Source organism: Coenobita brevimanus, chromosome 46 (genome assembly GCF_032717465.1).
Source record: "Coenobita brevimanus isolate Jiangsu-jjx chromosome 46, ASM3271746v2, whole genome shotgun sequence".
Classification (NCBI taxonomy): Eukaryota; Metazoa; Arthropoda; class Malacostraca; order Decapoda; family Coenobitidae; genus Coenobita; species Coenobita brevimanus.
In genome coordinates this window covers 51,702,863-51,722,137 of record NC_136999.1, presented here as the reverse complement: position 1 = coordinate 51,722,137, position 19,275 = coordinate 51,702,863, and the positions used below count along the sequence as shown (strand labels likewise).

The 19,275-nt window shown below is 39.3% G+C and overlaps 1 pseudogene; it reads right to left on the bottom strand.

Annotated features, from left to right (window-relative positions):
* Window positions 1-19,275, bottom strand: part of LOC145398724 (putative neural-cadherin 2) — a 210,929-nt pseudogene that overhangs the window by 147,340 nt on the left and 44,314 nt on the right.

Genomic DNA, 19,275 nt, shown 5'->3' with positions numbered 1-19,275 from the left:
TAGCCTTAATTAACCTAACCTCGCCCAATTTAAATCTAACCTACATCACCTTCTCTGACTACTTCATCTAACCGACCCTAACCTACCCCTAACCTCACGTACATAAGCGCTTTCCTTGCCTAAACTAACCTACCCTAACGTACATAACCTTAACTAACTCGCCTAACCTCCCATACCCTAACCTAAACATCACCTCACCTCATCTCACCTAACTTCACCTCACCTAACAGCCTACCAGAAGAGTCAACAGATTCAGCTAAGCCTCTGACCCTGTCCTGCGTGGAAGTAGGTCATGGCCAGGATTTTACACTCAGCCAAGACCTGTTGCTGGCACGATGGAGCTTTTACACACTGCAGGAGTAACAGTGTTAATGTGAGCTGTGTCTTGGTGTACTCAAAGCTCCACACTAACACCTTGGCCGGTATTCTTGAGTGGTTAGGAAGCTTACTAACACCTGTTCCTTACCGATTTATTCCTGATACTGCTCCGTTACTATATTCCTATGTGTTATCTATGCAGCTATAACGGCAATAAAAGATATGAGAAAAAAATTTGGTTAATGGGTAGTTTGGAAAATAAATCGCTAAGGAAGATATGTTAGGGAACCTCCATACCCGACGAGAATACGAACTCTAACTGCTCGACCAAGATAAGTTTCAATGAACTCTTACTAACTCCAAAATTGTTTATGCAGCTTAGGAAAGACTTCTCGAACTGAAGAGGTTGATAACGACACGCAATGTCTCTAGTTCCAAAATCACTCGTAACCTGAAGAAAGTCGACTGGTACGGCAAAATAATAATAATAATAATAATAATAATAATAATAATACCGGTAATAACAACAACAACAATAATTATAAAACCTCTCGCTGAAAAGGTAAACGCTAGACAATACGAGTAGGTTTTCGCTGTGAATCTGGATATGTTTCCTTAAAGCCAGACAGTTTTATTCAGCTGAGAGTGGGTTATAGGAATCTGGGTGTTCAAAGTACCACCATGAACCCTCCCATCGTTGGAACAAAGCTGGTATTTATTCCAGTTAGTATTAAAAGAGTTTATTCAGGCATGAGTCATAGATGCCCGAATTTAATGGCTACCTTCGCTATATCCTGACGACTTTGTAAACACAGCATTCGTCACTCTGCCAGTGTCACGTCTCAGCACCACATTCCTTCTCTGTGCCACCAAAACCAGTCATATCCACCACTATATTCACCTTTCCCATATATCAGCCTTTCATAATATTCTATCAATCTGCTCCTTACTTCACTTCCACTTGTTATCGTTTTCCACCTTCATTCCTCCGATTTTCACACTTTTTCACCCTGATTTCTTCCCTGACACGTCTTTCCCTAATGGTTTCCTTATTTTCAGATGAGTTTTTATAGAATCAGTTTGAATTAATCCCTTCATGCATTTCTCTCGATATGAGCCTGTTTATTCTGTCATCATCAACCCTCTCATGGTCGGGACATGTCTAGTAATTTATTCCAGCTAGCATTAGATTTGATTCAGCTGGGAGTGAGCCATAGCGGCCTGAATATTAATAGTTATTCTCAGTATATCCTGACGACACTGCCCAGACTAACTCCTTAATTCCGGGTGACGCCATTTTCAACTTATTCCTGGTGCTCACTGAAGGGGTTAAGTCTGCACCCAACCCCTCCAGTTCAAAGGCTATCTTCTAAAGTGAAAAGAATGGTTTGTGATTAAAAAAATGGTCAACCAAGTTAGTCCCGGAGATCAAGATTTATCATACGAAGAGAGACTGAAATCATTGGCTCTCCCGACAGTGTCATACAGAAGATCACGTGGGGGCCTTATCGAGGCTTGCAAGATTCTGAGCAACAAGTACGAGAGTGACTGCACAGATGGGATCTTTAAGGTGAGAGAGGACACTACCACTCGAGAGAATACTAAAAAGATAGGTATTTATTTCCTTTATTGCCGTTTATTTAGCGGGCAATCTTACCATACCCAGTGGATTTGTGCTGTCATATAGTGTGTGTGTGTGTGTGTGTGTGTGTGTGTGTGTGTGTGTGTGTGTGTGTGTGTGTGTGTGCAAATGAATATTACCGAATCTTGCTCAACATACTGAAAGGTGGATTTTGTTTCTCAACTTCCCAACTGGATGCTGGGTTAGGTTAGGTTAGGTTAGGTTAGGCTGGGCTGGGTTAGGTTAGGTTAGGTTTGGTTAGAGTAGATCAAATTATTAGGTACAGTTAAAGTAGGTTAGGTTAAGGTTCAGATTGGGGACAAGATTGTTATAGTCATATTAAGGTTATTATTCATTTGCCCAACAAATGAGGCCTCAAAACACTCAAATGAACTAAAAAATTATCAAATGGAAGAAAAAAAAACACCAAAAAATAGGAAACGGCAATAAAGGAAATATTTACCAAAAGATATGCAAGACCAGGGCATGACCGAACCTGCGAAAATTTTCTTTCCCTAATCGTCTAGTGAACCACTGGAACGATTTGCCTCGGAGTGTAGTTAATGCCGACTCAATCACAAAATTTGAAGTGCGCCTTTATAAATTCTGGGCCAATCAAGAGCAGAAATTTGATTATAAATTTGTAAAATCTCCACCACACACTTCCACTGTCAAAATTTAGATAGTGCAGAAGAGCTGGAGTCACAAGCGTAAAGTTCGGCGCTGCATTTCGACAAACCTGATGCTGATGCACTGAGAACAAACCTGTTTTTGGTCATTCAGAAACGGAGACGTCGGAGATAACGATGTCTGCTTGGCCTTTTTCCCCCCTTGACTCAGATTTAACAGGAAATTACTGTGCAAATAAATTCTTAAATACTATGTTTTGCAGGAAGAGAGCTCACCCTTTCCAACAAAAGCATAATGACATAATGACCTTTCCATATCAAACAACGTCTCTATGGAAGTTTGAAGTACGGAAAATTCACATTTTTCCCTCTTTAAATTCTGGTGCTAAACTCCATTCTTGCTCGAGTATGTAGTACAGCATTTACACTTACCAATAATAAACAAAACAGTATGAGTGCGTGACCAACCCTAAGCTGGACTATGACAGTTTGCAGTGATTCTAGAGAAAATAGCACTGTTAAATTCAACACATAATTTCGTTGACTTTTATTGTTACAGGGCAGCGACTAAGTGTGTAGGAGGGTAATTTAGATGGGTTCGTGAATTTGACGTTATCCCGTTTTCTGCGTATGTCAGAGCATGAAAAGCTACCTTCTTGAATCAGATAATGCATTTTAATTTGTTTTTGGTACTCTCAGACGATTTTATTAATTTAGCTTTGGAATAAAATGGTCTGTAAGTAGTAGGAATAAAATGTCACCAGACTGAGGGGGTTTATGTGTAACTTACCTATCGCTTCAGAATAAATCCGATCCCATTGAATGTAGTTAACAGTCTACATATATTAAAAGGCGTCTTTTACACTAATGGCCCAGGGAAACAGGATCAAATCTCACTTCGGTGAATGACAGCTCTAAACTGACGGTACTGCTTCGTATCCGTTGGCCTGTTAGACTCAGAGGATTCGAAATAGGATAGTGAACTCGGCGAGGGGGGATTCGATCAGCCGATAATAACACCCGCACTGCTGTTACTTTCTCTATTATATGTTCCTGGTTTCCCCTGACGATATTTTGACCTGTATGAGTTAGATAAACCTCCATCATCCCCTGAAATATGAGAGGCCTTTCCTGAATTGAAAAAAAAAAACTTGTCTTCATGGTAAAATAAGGAACGGAGGGGTCGAACAGACGCTATGTATTCCTTCATTGCAGTTATTCCGGCCTGTATTAAAGGCTAAATTATATGCTTGCTATCTCCAGAGGACTTTATATAGATCAGGAGAGATATTACGAACTGGAGGAGTTAGATAATATAGCATCAGTAACCCCTCCAGCACCGAGGTTTCTAATGCGATATTTTTTTTTTTTTTTTTTTTTTTTCCGGCCTATCAACCATTGGGGCCGAAGCCCCTGGTTATTAAGGCCGTGTATATACAGTATATATATATGTATATACATTTAAACATATATACATATATATACAAACATATATATATACATACATACACATACACACACACACACACACACACACACACACTTCCATGCATACATACAGACACACTTTCATGCAAACGTACATATACAGTATATATATAATAATTTTAATCTTATTTATTTATTTATTTTTTTTGTATTTTTATTTTTTTTAATTTTTTCTTGGTTTTTTATTTTTTATACCTTATATTATAAAGGAACACTAATCTAAAGACCCTAAAACTAATCACCTAACAGACAAATCGCTAACCTATACTAAATCCTACAGAGACAAATAGCTAGACCTACACTAATGGTAAAAATACCTCGACTAACAGAACACCATCGACTGCAGATATGTAATGCCTTTCTACATTACATACCTGTACTCATCACCTGGTGACTGTCGGTTGAGGCACAACCTAATATAGGGGACATCAATATACGAAAGGGAACCAGACGAGTCAGGAACATTTCCATATACGTCAGCTGTCGTCCATAATTAGAATAACTTAAGCAAGTTAATATAATACATTTACATAATTTGTACAAAAAGTGAAGAACCTCGCCCAGCAGACCATATTCAGTCGTTGGAGGGTGAGAGGTTAAAGAAATTGTCTGCAGTTTTATGGGTGCCTCGCGATGTGTGACTTGACCTTAAGCTCAAAGTGGAAATGCACACTCCAATTATTATTATTATTATTATTATTATTATTATTATTAATATTATTATTATTATTATTTCTTTCTTTCTTTATTTATTTTTTGTTGCGATAAGAGTACATGACGAAGACGGAACACATTTGGCCCCTCCATGTGGCTGCAGACTGCATTCTTTAATATGGGATGCAGGCTACCCACACGCAAAAACCGCAGGCTTTCCATACATGACCATAAAAAAATTAAGGGTTTACACTACCAGTTTGCGATTTAGGGCTTAAGCATACGATATTTAGAGACAAAAATTGCACTTAGAGAGAGGGAGAGAGAGAGGCGACACGTGCTACAAGGTGTTCAGTAGCGTTATGATGCCTACTATTTCTGGTTAACTGTGTGTAATTAACCGCGCTGTTATTGTTAACCTGTTCTCAGCGATGACGTTCATTAAAAAAAAAAAAAAAACTTTCTGCTATCAAACTTTAATTTTGGTAAGCCCCCTAGTAGAAAACCGGTGAATAAACAATATCTAACCCTATCAGATCAAAGAGCCTCCTAAGCCTAATAAAAACGTCTCTAGATAGGAAGTATACTGGATACAAGGTTGCCAACATTACCAAGGAAATGCAAGATGGTCTCCACGCACCTACATTCTACTAATCTGCTTCTGCGCATCTTTTTTTATATGTCCGACTCTGGGCAAAGGCTTCAGGGCCTATCTCCAGGGCATATCCCCAAGGCCCAGTAGTCCTCTTACATCTCCATATGTCACCACTTCGGCGCTAACACCCACCGTCCATATTGAATACGTGCTAGGGTTGCCTCGTACAGTAAATATACAAAAATAATTGGATCTCAAAATGTGTCTATGGCTTGACGTTTGACTCTTTAAATACCATAAAAAACCTAAATAAGTATTGAAAAAACTAGAGAGAGAGAGAGAGAGAGAGAGAGAGAGAGAGTCTGGAGCAACTGGCCCAAGGAACAACTGTGCAAAGTTTGAAGCAAATTGGTGAAGAAATAAAGGAATGGAGCCAAGCTGAAAAAGAAATTGTAAGAAAAAAAGAAAGAAAGAAAGAAACGGAGGACTTACATCAGGTTTTAATCCTTTTGTGTGGAGACGTAAAAATCCGGGTCCCACACCGCACCACAATACTCCAGTGTTGGGCAAACGGAGGCGTCTTGTAGATATATATTTAACCCTTTTTCATGATCGGCCAACTCGCGTATTCAACTCCAGCAAACACCAGACTATTTGTAGTGAGTAATGACTATGTGAGCCTGGGGGTGTTGATACTGTCACCATTAACTCTTTCATAGTCGGGAATACTCTCAATTGAGGAAGCTCCCCAACATCATTTCCTAAACAATCATACCTTGCTGTCCTCTTCTGTGTTACACGAATCCTTCCAATTTCTCCATACTCTGCATAAATAAAGTACAAAAGGATATTAACCACCCATATCCAAAAATAAATCACTAATAAAGAGGTGTTAGGAAGCTTCCTTAACCGACGAGAATAAAAGCCTAAGAATCAAGTATCATTCTAGCCAACATCAGCTTTCTTTTTTCAACAGAGTGAGTCATGTAAGCCTTTGTCTTAATCTGTCTTGATAATTCCTTCCACAAACCATTCCTTCCCTTCTAAGGCATTTTCTTTCACTTCGGTATACTTTAGATATTTCCTTGGAAGAGAAGGGGGGAAATTTCGGGATTTGGTAGCCCTACTGAGTTAAAAAGATCCATAATGCTTACAGTTGGTATGTCGGAGTGTTGGATTTGAACACATGCTTCGTAACACACGTCTTCCTTGCTGGAAAAGGAAAGCACAACATTATGTAGGCAATAGATCTCCATTCCCTGGCTCTCCATTTACTTTATTACTGTTGGCTTGCATTCAGCCATAATTACCAGTCCAGCCAAGACCACAGTGGCGTGCACTCATAGACATATCCTGTGATGATAACGCTTCGAGAACAGCCTTAGTTTCATTCTTGTTATTGCTGTAGTAAAAGAATCACGTGTTTATCCTTCGTCTCATATACGAGTACTCACGTGGCGGCGTTCACTTTTTCCCTCGCTTTGAAAGACACAAAGAGAAACATGCGACCATGTCACGATTTTTTATTTTCCGGGCAAATTGCCAAACAGAACGTTCCTAGAACAAAATCTTCGTGTGACTCTGACTTTAACGTTGAAAGATTTGGCAGCGTCAGATCATAAATTATCAGAGCAGTTGAACAGTGTGAATTAACCAAGTAGTCAGTACGCGCGCCTCTGCTGTGTTTATGTCTGGCTATTCAACATGGGTAACATTTTTAGTAATATATACAGTACATATAAGCAATGAAGCATAATCATATCGATGTGAATTATGTTAACATAATCATACAGAAACTTTCTTCAAATTCCTTATTATGTTTAAGACAATGAACCAATTTTCAACACGTAAAACTTGCGAAGGATTTTTTTAAGAGGCGTGTCAAAGAATTCCATCAAGTTCCAACAATTTCCGCTGCTCGATGGAAAGATTCTGCCCCACAAAGGGAAGGGATTTTGTAAGAACATAATTTTCGCTAATTTCCTTGCCAAGACTCTACATGGGGAAAAAAACGTTTAGGGATACCACCGTTAATGTCTCGTGTATAGTTATGCTTCTTCTTGACCCCTTCACCTGTGTCTTGCGGTGGTGGTACCGATATGACGAGCCGGTGGAGCTGTCCGGTTGTACTTTGTCCCTCACTTCCCTTCGTATCCCCACACAAATCGATGGTGGACTGCAGAAGAAGGACAGCTTTTGCGTGTAGTCCACTAGGATCATGTTCAGATGAGCCTGGGATTATGACTACTACTGTTACTACTAATGCTACTACTACTTGCATAAGCAATGGTGGTGGTGGTGGTGGTAATAGTATCAGCAGTACTAACTCCTTACCACGGGAGACTGTATCTAAGTATGGCAAAAATAAAATCGTCATTGCAGTGAAAGGTAAATGAAGGTTTATAATCTCATCAAGTACACGACGTCGCTCCTAAGCTTTCAAAAAATCTGTGTGGAATCAGTAAATACAACGCAGAAATGTAATCAACGTAGTGAACGAGAATGTATGAGGTTCACTCAGGAATGTAATAGGCTATATACGGTCATGTAAAATGTGTGTTGAAATTTGACCCTCTAATCGCAGTGAGTTCTAAGGAGCTGAATAAAATCGTCGATCGTAAGCTGGAATAAAAGAACAAATTTCTTATTTTCAGTCATAATCTTAATCATTATATTTTTTAACATCTCCAGTGTTCAGGGTGTCTCTTGAGCATTGCAATATTGTCTGACGTACGCCAAAATAAATACAAAGTATCGAATTCGCAGTTAAAAGGTTGAGAAAGAGATGAATCACGAGTAGTTCTAAAATGGCCAGACGTTGACAGGTGAATCTGATTAATTTAAATTCGTTTGATCAGGATGACCTTTGATGACATTTGCCAGGTGTGTGCCACTGCTTCCGATCATGCTGGAGGGTCTTCAGTCGTCACTCATTACAATGGGTCTGTGTAAACTGCTGCTAATGTATGGTCCGGCCTGCACTATACAGTAGGTGCAAGAAATCTTTAAACGAACGAACGAACTGCTGCCATTATGAAATGCATAAAGATTATATGCTGCTGAGTTAAAAGTTAATAGCAGAGATTTATTTATATAAAGTAGAAAGAGGTTGAGACACCATAGGCGATTAGTTCAGGGTCGAAGGAGGAAGTATATATATATATATATATATATATATATATATATATATATATATATATATATATATATATATAAGCATTGATTCACTGAAGTGTAGGTCCTGTAATATCGTGGTACTTAAACATTAGCGTCAGTAGATTGTGGAATATTCTGTTAAAATCTTTATGCAAGTGAAATATAATGGAATCTGCCCATTGAACATCACGCCGGTTAAAGTGTTATCTCGTACCGTGATGAATTTGTGTTATTTGTAAGAATGTTGTTGGCATGAAGATTATTCATTATTTGTTGTGTGCATGCAGTATGTTATAGAATTTGACATTTATGTGAATGACAATGGTCAGTAGTTGGTACGGTCACTCTTGTCACGTATCTTGAAGACAGGGTTGATAAAAGTACGAAGTGAGGAGGAAGTAAGGGAAGATATCTTAGTGAATAGGAGAGAGAACACAGACACAGTGTTTTAAGATGCAGATGGGGATTTTTTTTCGTGTTCATTGGCTGTGGTGTGTAATGTCTTCAGTACATGATGTCCTCTGTTCGTTATTTCCTCTGAAGTAGAGGTGATTGGTGGGTAGGGGCTGTTTGGAATGTCTAGTGCCTGATTGTTGTTCTGTGTAAAGGCTGACTGGAACTGTGTGGTGAGTACGTTTGTCTCGTGTCTTGAGTGGTTATGTGTCACTGTCCTAGAGTGCTTTACAATGAAAGGTATGTATTCTACTACTTCATATTACAGTTCATTAATCTCAGTCACGATAATGACTGTGCCCAACAATCATCTTCGTTATAAAGTCACTTATTGTATCACAGATTAACGCTATCGTGTCTACACTTCTATCTGGTCCTCCACTACTGTCACCTGGAAATGCTATCTTGCTTCAGCTGCTGCTACGATGACCAATGTCTCTCTCCAGCATCTATGGGATAAGTGGTAAGGTGCACGACTGTATGTGTAATTTATGCAAGATCAAAGGCAGTTTCCGGGTTCGTTCATGTCAGACATCTGCTCTGCTAGTCTTTCATTAAAGTCTGCCTCCTTGAGGCCTCATCCATCCCTATGTCGTGATGGCGAGAGCGGTGAACGAACTCTGGTCTACATTCTGAACCGTATTACTATACTTTGTTTACCTTAACTTGACCTAAAACTGCCATCTCTCCATAATTACTGAATGCTAAGATTTAACAGCCACAACCCTGTTTTTTTTTTTTTCCCCACTGAGCTGTGTCAAAGAACCTGCAAAAGCAAAACAGTCTGGACCAAGTTACTGTGAGTGCACTATAGTACCATTCCTACCATCGGCATCACCACTGCCACCACAGTCAACACGGCCACTACCACTATACTACCTTGTCATAAGCACACCGAGCTCCAGATATGGTCACTAAACCGCCTAATGTTGCGGGGATGACGTGTCAAGGACGCTGAATTTTGCAGGTGTGGCGGTGCAGGTGCAGTGGCTTATGACTGGAGGTTGTGACTGCCCGGGTTCGATTCTCAGGGCTGTAGAATCTGTCCACATACAGCAGTTATAACCGAGGCAGAGCCAGACTTAAGCCCCTAAAACCACTGCAGCCAACTGTCCCGTGAACAGAGTATCGTAGTATAGATCTGTAAAAACATCAAAATGCACCATGGGGCAAAATCCTCACTCACACAGGCGAAAAAGATCTTCACTTCAAGGCCGCGGCGCACCAGAGGGACATGTGCTCATAAAAACGTCCTGTTACAGCTACCGCCTGGGTGGTAGGTGATGGCGACCAGCACCCATTCACTTGATGCTGTGCTGCCTACTTCTTTCTTCTGCTTTCTCATTCTCTGTGTCTGCCCTCCTCTCTTCCTATTTATCCTTTTCCTTCCTGTCACTGTTATTACTCCTTTCTACTTCAGGTGGCTCTACACTCAGTGATAAGCCCAATGATTTCCTAAAAACCATTTATGACACAGGATTGTGACCATATAACCAAATAACAGGGTGACGTGGAGCCTGCTATGGTGTCCTTGATAAATGAGTGGAGAGATACTAATGTGGCATCCATCCAGGGACTAAACCTTCACACTTTTCCCCGCGCCTCGCTCTGGTGAGGCACTGTCAGCCGCATGGGACGACTCTGCAGGGGCGGTTGTTTGCCAGCCATTGAAGGCTTTGCCCGATCAAATAGACTAGGTTGATAAACACAGAGACAACCACACCACCATCATTACAGATAACAACAACAACAAGACGCAGCAACAAGGTAACAACAACAAAGACATCAGCAATAATAACTACTAGAACTAATACTATTACTACTACTAGGCTTCTCCTCCTCCTCCTCCTCCTCCTCCTACTACTACTACTACTACTACTACTACTCCTCACCTGATCCCTGTGTTCATAGTCGAGTGGTTGTGTGAAGGCGAGAGTACCCGAGTTGGCCTCCAGGGTAAACAGTCCATCCTCTGCCCCTTCCTTGATGCTGTACTCCACGCCCTGACCTGACGAGATGACAGCTGTGGTGAGATGGATAGATAGATAGAGACAGATAGACAGACAGATAGATAGATGTATAGACAGACAGATAGGTAAATTAGATAGATGGACAGGAAGATGAACAGATAGATACAGTCATATAAACAGACTAAATTTATGGTCCTAACGAGGTGATTAGACCTTAGTAATAATAAACAATTGAATACGAGAAGTACTGAGCAAAGGGTGTAAATCGTACAGGAAAACAAGAGGCAGCAGCACAGAAAACCGATAATCGTGAAAGTAAGTCTTAATCCACGTTAAAATGTACTGAAGGAACAAGAATGATATTTTTGTAAAAGTATCTTTTTGTCTCGCTCTCATCTTAAATGTCAGGACCAACTGCCTAGCCCCGGGTTTCTACGATCCTCATGGGGCAACATAGGATTGGATGATGGATGGATCTTTTTGCCCTAATGCGAAGCAATGATAGGATAGTGTAACTGTTCTGTGTGCGCATCTGAAAATCATTTTACGATTTTTATAATTAAATCATTATTATTTATGATAATGAGATCAATGAGAAACAGAAAAGGTAGAATATTAAAAAAATATGTTCCTTACTGTACAGATATATATCAAGGTTGGGGACAGCACACTTTGATATTCCAACAGGTATTATAATGTCTACAGTGGAAAATTGTAGCATCGTTTCCATATTTTTTCCAATTTTCTTTATTAGTCAGACAGCACATACTTCCACCAAGGTTCCGGAGCTCAAGGTCAGATTGTATCAAATTACCTTGACCTCTTGACAAAACTTTGCGGTCATAAGTCAGTATTATAAGACGAAATGAAAAGGTTTATATATGAAACATTACAGGCTTGGTTCCATCTGTGTGTGTGTGTGTGTGTGTGTGTGTGTGTGTGTTTGTGTGTGTGGTTCATTCGATATGCATAATTTAGTGATGATTGTCTTCACGACCTTTACCTTCGACTTTTTTGACCTACAGTTTGACCACTTTCTGGTGGTTCTCAATCATTATTCCAAATCTGGCGCAGTTCCACTTAGCGGTTTTCCATAATGTTGTTTACCGGAGAGATAGACAAACAGAACGAGCGAAACACATAACATTAACCGAGGCAATTACATAAGCGATGAAGAAATAGTTAGTAACATCTGAGGTGCTGCTTAGCCACCGTTCTTCACCTGATACATCTTCAGTACGATTTATTTTACTCTTGCCACCTCCAGCCGATGATATTCAACTGAAGAGAGAATTTTCGAATGGCGCGGTGAGGTGTAGTCTTCATTAACACTATCACTAAAGGGGAGAAGGACTTCTAAATTGAATAAAACTGTGTTCCGAACTTCCGGTAGCCAGACTAGAATATAAAAGAATGCCATGTTAGTCATTTTATTGAATGGAAGTGAAAAGAGTGGTGAAATGGTTATATCTAAGCGAATTTGAAGGTTGGAGGAGACGTGGTAGGCCTAAAAGGTGAATAGGTATAGTAAATGTGAGAGAGGTACAGGAGCTAACGAGGCTAGGGAACTGACAAGCGATCGAGCTGGCAGGACGAATATTGTGGAGAAGTGTGTATGACCAGGGTTTGGCACCCCTTTTTAACCTGACACCCGTCGCACTGACTCTGTCGGATAGGTGAGTGTGAAGCTGCGTGCGGAATGTTTTAACCTACCAGGTGGAGCCAGGATTCCAGGGACTTGAATGGTGAGTGAATGGAAGTGTGATCCATTCAACTGGGAAAACTTTGGTATATATATATATATATATATATATATATATATATATATATATATATATATATATATATATATAATTAGCCACTGCAAGTCCACTGCTGAATAAAGGACCCTCCCCCCAACCTTTTCCATTATTTCCTTGACTGTGCCAGTCTCTGCCACGTTTGCCTGCGATCTTCTCCATCTCATCTCACCACCTCATGTCTGGCTTTTTTCTGCCATGCATACAATCTCTTGGAGTCCAGTCAGTCAGCCTCATGCTCCATCGGTTATCCCTTATTCCAACTACATGACTTGCCCAACTCTATTTCATTTCTCTTATAACTTACAAAATGTCTTTGATTTTAATCTTCTTTCTCACCCAAGCTGATCTTTTTCTGTCTCGTAAGGTAGCAATATTGACCTTTCCAGTGCTCTCTGAGAACGGAATAGTTGATTTTCCATCGATTTTGTCAGTTTCCAGGTCTCACAAGCGTACATCATGGCTGGAATTATACATTCACTGTATACTTTTCGTTTCACATATACCGGCAAGCCACTTCTCATGATATCTCTATGTTTACCGAAAGCTCTCCATCCACTTGTAATGTGTCTTCTTATTTCGCTATTAGTGTCTTTCGTTAGTTTTAGTATTTGCCCCAGGTAACTGCACCCCTCGACTACTTCAAGAATGTCTTTGCTTATTTTGATGACGCTCTTTGGTGTTTGTGGATTAAATATTACCGTACTTTAGTTTTACTCCGGTTCATCTTTAGCCCTACTTTGAGACTTTCTGTGTTCAGGTCATTTAACATATCTCTCAATGTCTCTGCTGTTTCTGAGATTAGGACAATGTCATCTGTACACCTTTAATGGTGTAGGTTACCTCCATCTATGTTTACTGCTTTGTTTTTCAAATCTAGTTTTCTGAAAATACTCGCTAGGCATGCTATGAATAATTTTGGTGAACTTGTATCTCCGTGACGCACGGTCTTCTCAGTATATATATATATATATATATATATATATATATATATATATATATATATATATATATATATATATATATATATATATATATATATATATATATATATTGGTGATAAGTAGTGGCGACCATCTTCCACTCACTTGATGTAGTGGTGCCTACTTCTTTCACATTTTTCATTCTTAGTTTGCCCTCTCTCTTCCTATTCCTCCCATCTTTCCTCTCACTTTTTGTAGTTGTTCTTTCTCTTTCAGGTGGCATTACATTTGGTTTCCTGCAAGCCAGGAAACCATTTACAACGGGGGGTGATAACCACATAACCAACTCACTCGTGTTCCCTACGTACCAACAAATGGGTTGGCGGAGGGATAGTACCCCGTCCCCTTCCAGTAAAACCACTAGCTCAATGACAAATGGCCACCCCTGACGGGGTTATGATGTCTAGCTATAGATAGATAGATAGAAGATTATTTATTTAAACAAATGTAATTATACATATTACATACTGTGTACTATTTATAATCTATAATATATACTATGTACTGTATATAATATATATAATATTATATATGATATATATTACATATAAAATCCATTATATATATTATATTTTATCTATCTATCTATTGCCAGACGCCTCAATCCCGTTTGGGGTGGCCACAAACAAATCGCCTCCACGTCGTCCTGTCCCCCGCCATTTCACTGCCCTGCTCCCAACTCACACCCCCCTCTCTCATATACCTCTCCACCCCATCCCTCCATCTCATCCTCGGCCTCCCCCTCCCTCTTCCCCTCTCCACCTCATTCACATACACTCTCTTCGTCAGTCTTTCACCCTCCATCCTCTCCACATGGCCAAACCACCTCAGTGTGTTCTTCCTAACACTTCCTATCATATCCACATCCACACCACAAAGCTCCTTTATATCCTCATTCGTCAGCCTGTCTCTCCATGTGACTCCACAGGCTCCTCTCAAATAACTCATTTCCACTGCTGTCACTCTTGACTTGTGTCCCTCCAACAACGTCCAAGCTTCACTTCCATACGTTAGAGTTGGTATCACAATACTGTCATGTAGTAACTTTTTCACTTCCATGCTCACTTCCCTGTTTCTTATCACTGCTTTCAAAGAACCAGCAACCTTTCTTCCCTGCTGTACCCTTTCAAGCACTTCACCCTCCAAACCTCCATCCTTACTCATCACACTATCCAACTACTTAAACGTACTCACATTTTCCAATTCCTCACCATCCAACCTCGCGTACATTCACTGATTTCACCTCTCTCGAAGACCATCACTTTACTCGTCCCTACATATTATAATATATATTATGTATATATTATGCATATATACATTAGTATGATAAATATAATACATGTTATTCATATTACGTAATACATATTGTATTATATAACATTATATTGTATAATAAAATTTAAAATACTATAGAGAGAGAGAGAGAGAGAGAGAGAGAGAGAGAGAGAGAGAGACAGACAGACAGACAGACATATATATATATATATATATATATATATATATATATATATATATATATATATATATATATATATAAATATACATATACATATAGATAGAGATATAGATATAGATATAGATGGATAGATGGATAGATATAGATAGATAGATAGATAGATGGATGGATATAGATAGAAAGATAGATAAATAGATAGATGGATAAATAGATATAGATAGATAGATAGATAGATAGATATGAACCTTTCACTACCACGACGTCTTTTTCGTTTTATTCTTGGTGGCTGCAAACGACTTTATTCAGTTTAGGAGAGATTTCAAACTTGAGTGTTTAGATATAATTGGCATTTGTCTCTTTATTAGTAGAGTCCAGCCATTTGTTGATGGAAGGAAGGAAGGAATAATGAAGAACTAGCACCTAGACATAATAGGGTTGTATTGCACTAAGGCAGAAGGCAGCAGGAGGAATAACTAAACTAAATGCATGATGTGCAGACCAGTAAGAAAGACGACAATACTGGATATATAAATAGTGGGAGAGTCACCTAGGAAATCAGCAAGCAGTGAGGACCGTCGTAGTGAGGAAACGAAGGGGAAAGCTGAAAGACACTGCTGAAGTGTAGACGAGCAATCAAGAAAATGGTGATGGATAGTCATGGGGCAGTTACAGCATGAACATGAACAAAGGAGCTGAGGGACACAGATCATTAAGTGACCATGAATGAGGCGGATATGACCCAAGCGAAGACGAGCAAGGATAGTCTTCCACTGATACTGGGGTGGGATGAGATGAGCCACAGAAGAATGGTTAAGGGTCATTGTTCACGGAAAAGACGGGTCAGAAGACGAAAATAACCAAGAGTAGGAACGGGGCGGAGGGAGGAGGTACAGGAGAGAAGAGCAGAACGTGCCAGTGAGTCGTCTCGTTCGTTATCAATAATCCCGATATGGCTAGTCCTATGCTGAGTAAAATCGCTTGGGAGCATCTGGAATAAACAAATCAGATACATTAGCTTAATGAAATAATAAAATTTGTGGTTGTACCCTGCACGGTTTCCAGTAATGGCCAGGTGTTTGCAAATGTAATGGTATCTAAACTGTGCTGCATATTCCAAGTGTGGTCGCATTGGGTTAATATATACAGTACAGCAAACTAACTACTGGATTTCCTTTACTGAACCCCCCTTTCCCGGACTTCCCTTTATCGGACTGCACTTTACCGGACTGCCCTTTATTAGGCTTCCCTTTATCGGACTTCAGATTATTGTCAGGACAGGTGTCTTCATTGTACTTTATGCTTAGCGATTTATTAAGGATATTAGAGTTCGTATTAGCACTTATTTACTCATTCCTAATATTAGTATCAGTAATGTACGAGAGGAAGCATAGGTGTAATATGCAAAATACGTCGCTGAGGAAAGGATGTTACGAAGTCTGTCACCTAGAATAATGGCCTTTACATTTTTCTGAATCTAAGGCTTGTATTCTCGACGGTTAAGGAAGGTCCCTAACACCTCTTCCTTAGCGATTTATTTTTGGATATGACTTGTTAATATCCTTCTGTACGTTATTTATGCAGAGTATTGCGATATTGGAAGGATTTATGTAACATGGAATAGGACAGTAAGATGTACGGTAATAAACAAAATAAATTGCCCAGGAAAAGGTGTTTGGGAGCTTCCTCAACTGAAGAGAATACAGGCCTAACTCTTTCACCCCGAGGACATATAGTGTATTTCATTACTCCTACATAGACAAGTTTTTCCTCGTTTCTTTTTTTTTTTTCTTAATTTTTGAGAAGGCTTCTGGCAATGAATAGGTTCATATATAGGAAAATGGGTTAATGAAGGCTATTTTCTTTACCGTTATAATTGAAATAGTCTCTCCTAAGCTGAATGACACCGCCTGGTAGAAGCAAGAACACCAGCATACAAAATTCAACATCGTATGGAAGGGTCAAGGATTTTGTATCAAGGCTGGTTCAGTATTTTAAGAGTCCGTAATAATCGTTTTTTTCTTTATTTTTAGGTTTATTATATTATTGATGATCAGTAATGCCAATACACATAATATTCCGCATTATTTGCCGTATTACTGTGGCCAGCAAGGTATTATAGGCATTTCAGTTTAACCTAACCCAAAGTATTGTCTCTTTGCAGCTTATTTCTCGTAGCTCAGTAGGCAGATCTGTGGCTCTATATTCTTTCTGTAGCACTTCTTTGTGACGAGCATCATACTCCAAGTGTTAATCTTTTCCTACAACTCAGTATTCAAGATGGAGACAATACTGTGGCTCTATATCCTTTCTGTAGGACTTCTTTGTGACTAACATCATATTCTCATGTTAATCTTTTGTTACAACTCAGTATTCTAGATAGAGAGATGGCAATTATAGGCCAAGTTAGATTCAAAAGGAGTATAGCTATGCATAATGTGACCTACAATACACAATATAAAGTGCGATATAGTGAAAGCTGATCTACACTAAACTTTCCTTTTATCAGGCTGGCTCTCAAAAAACGATAATGTTACGGCTCTACATCACGTTCATAACACCGCTTCGTGACTAGCATGATATTCTATTGTTCTTCTCTTGTAACAACTCAGCTTCAAATTGGAGAGATGGCAATTTTAGGCCACGTTAGTTGTAAAAGCGAATGGAAAAGAGTATAGAAAATTGACGCTGTATGGACTTAAATACTACAGTTCCCTAGACAATGAGAAGGCTAACAATCGGGGAGTTCGGGTCTAGCTGTCACATGGCCAAGTTGTTACACCCCCATTATCTTCATAATTAATCAGTAGATGAGGGAGTGGTCGTCACTATGTTCTGCAGCTTTTAACCAAAGGTGTGGGCTGAAGTGGTAGCTCGAAGGCTTTGTTTGAATGAGGGCTAGGGTAAAAAGGTGATTTTTCAGTCATCAACATTTTCTTTTCTATGTTCAAAGTTATTTTTGCTATACCTGTGTTACCCGTTGATGCAGCTGAGTCACTAGTTGAGTGGTACCATATTTGTGAAAAGGCTATGAAATTAACAAAGGCTTATGGTGGTGGTACCATTTTTGTGGATATAAAATGGCTAAGTGTACAGAAAACCTATGTTGGGGTTGTTGTTATGAGTAAGTTGTTACAGCATTAGTTTACCCCCTTCGAGAGCAGCTGTAAGACTGTCCCAACATTTTAGAATATCACTTAAACCATGCCGGGAATTACCAATGGAAAACAGGCTGATGTCATTGTGGCAGCAGTCAAACGAGTTGTGGATAATAAGTTGAAAGTTACTGATCAGTACAGTGTAATGTGAAATTACGTACGGTATTGGTTAATGGGCCGTGGTGGTCAAGGTGAACTATAGGTAGATCTATGTACTGTACGTGGTATGTGTGTTTATCTGTCAGTTTATCTATCTATCTGTCTGTCTGTGTCTCAAACCATTTATTATCTATCTATGTATCCATCAGTCTCTCTCTCTCTCTCTCTCTCTGCATATTTGCAAAGAGTGAAAATGGAACAAGTGAGTGGTTCGGTGAATGCTCGTGACGGTGTTGGAGTGAGTAAATGACAGCACTAGGTGCACAAGCGAGTGATTCAGTTATTGACAGAGGTTGTGGTGAAGTGGCTGAGTGAATGATAATGATGTAATTTAGTCGTACTTACATTACATCCAATATGATAATAAACCTGCATTCACGTGCTAATGACATCAGAATAAGTATGGACATTTCTGGGTTCCATAACATACTGAATATTTCAATAATCCCGGGGTGCGTAACAATTAGCCTTGTATCAGGGGTAAATTGAGACGGGTGACATGCCATCACAAATCTCTAAATAACCCCGTGACAAAAACATTCTCGTTTATTTTGTGTATAAATATAATAAAATGATACATTTTCCTACTTCCAGAAAAAAAATCGTAATGTTATACCTAAACCTCTGATGTAGTGAGGAAAATATAAAAACTGTCACAAGTATACCCGGTCTGCACTACATATAAGGAGACTCTTAGACTTCTACGACTCATTCTTAGCTGAACAAAATCTTCTTTCTTGATCTGGAATAGAATACTTGAGTTATCCCTACCAAGAGAGAATAAAGCATAGTGAAGTGTTACTGCAATGGAATTGTGTCATGTTCATTCTAACTATTTA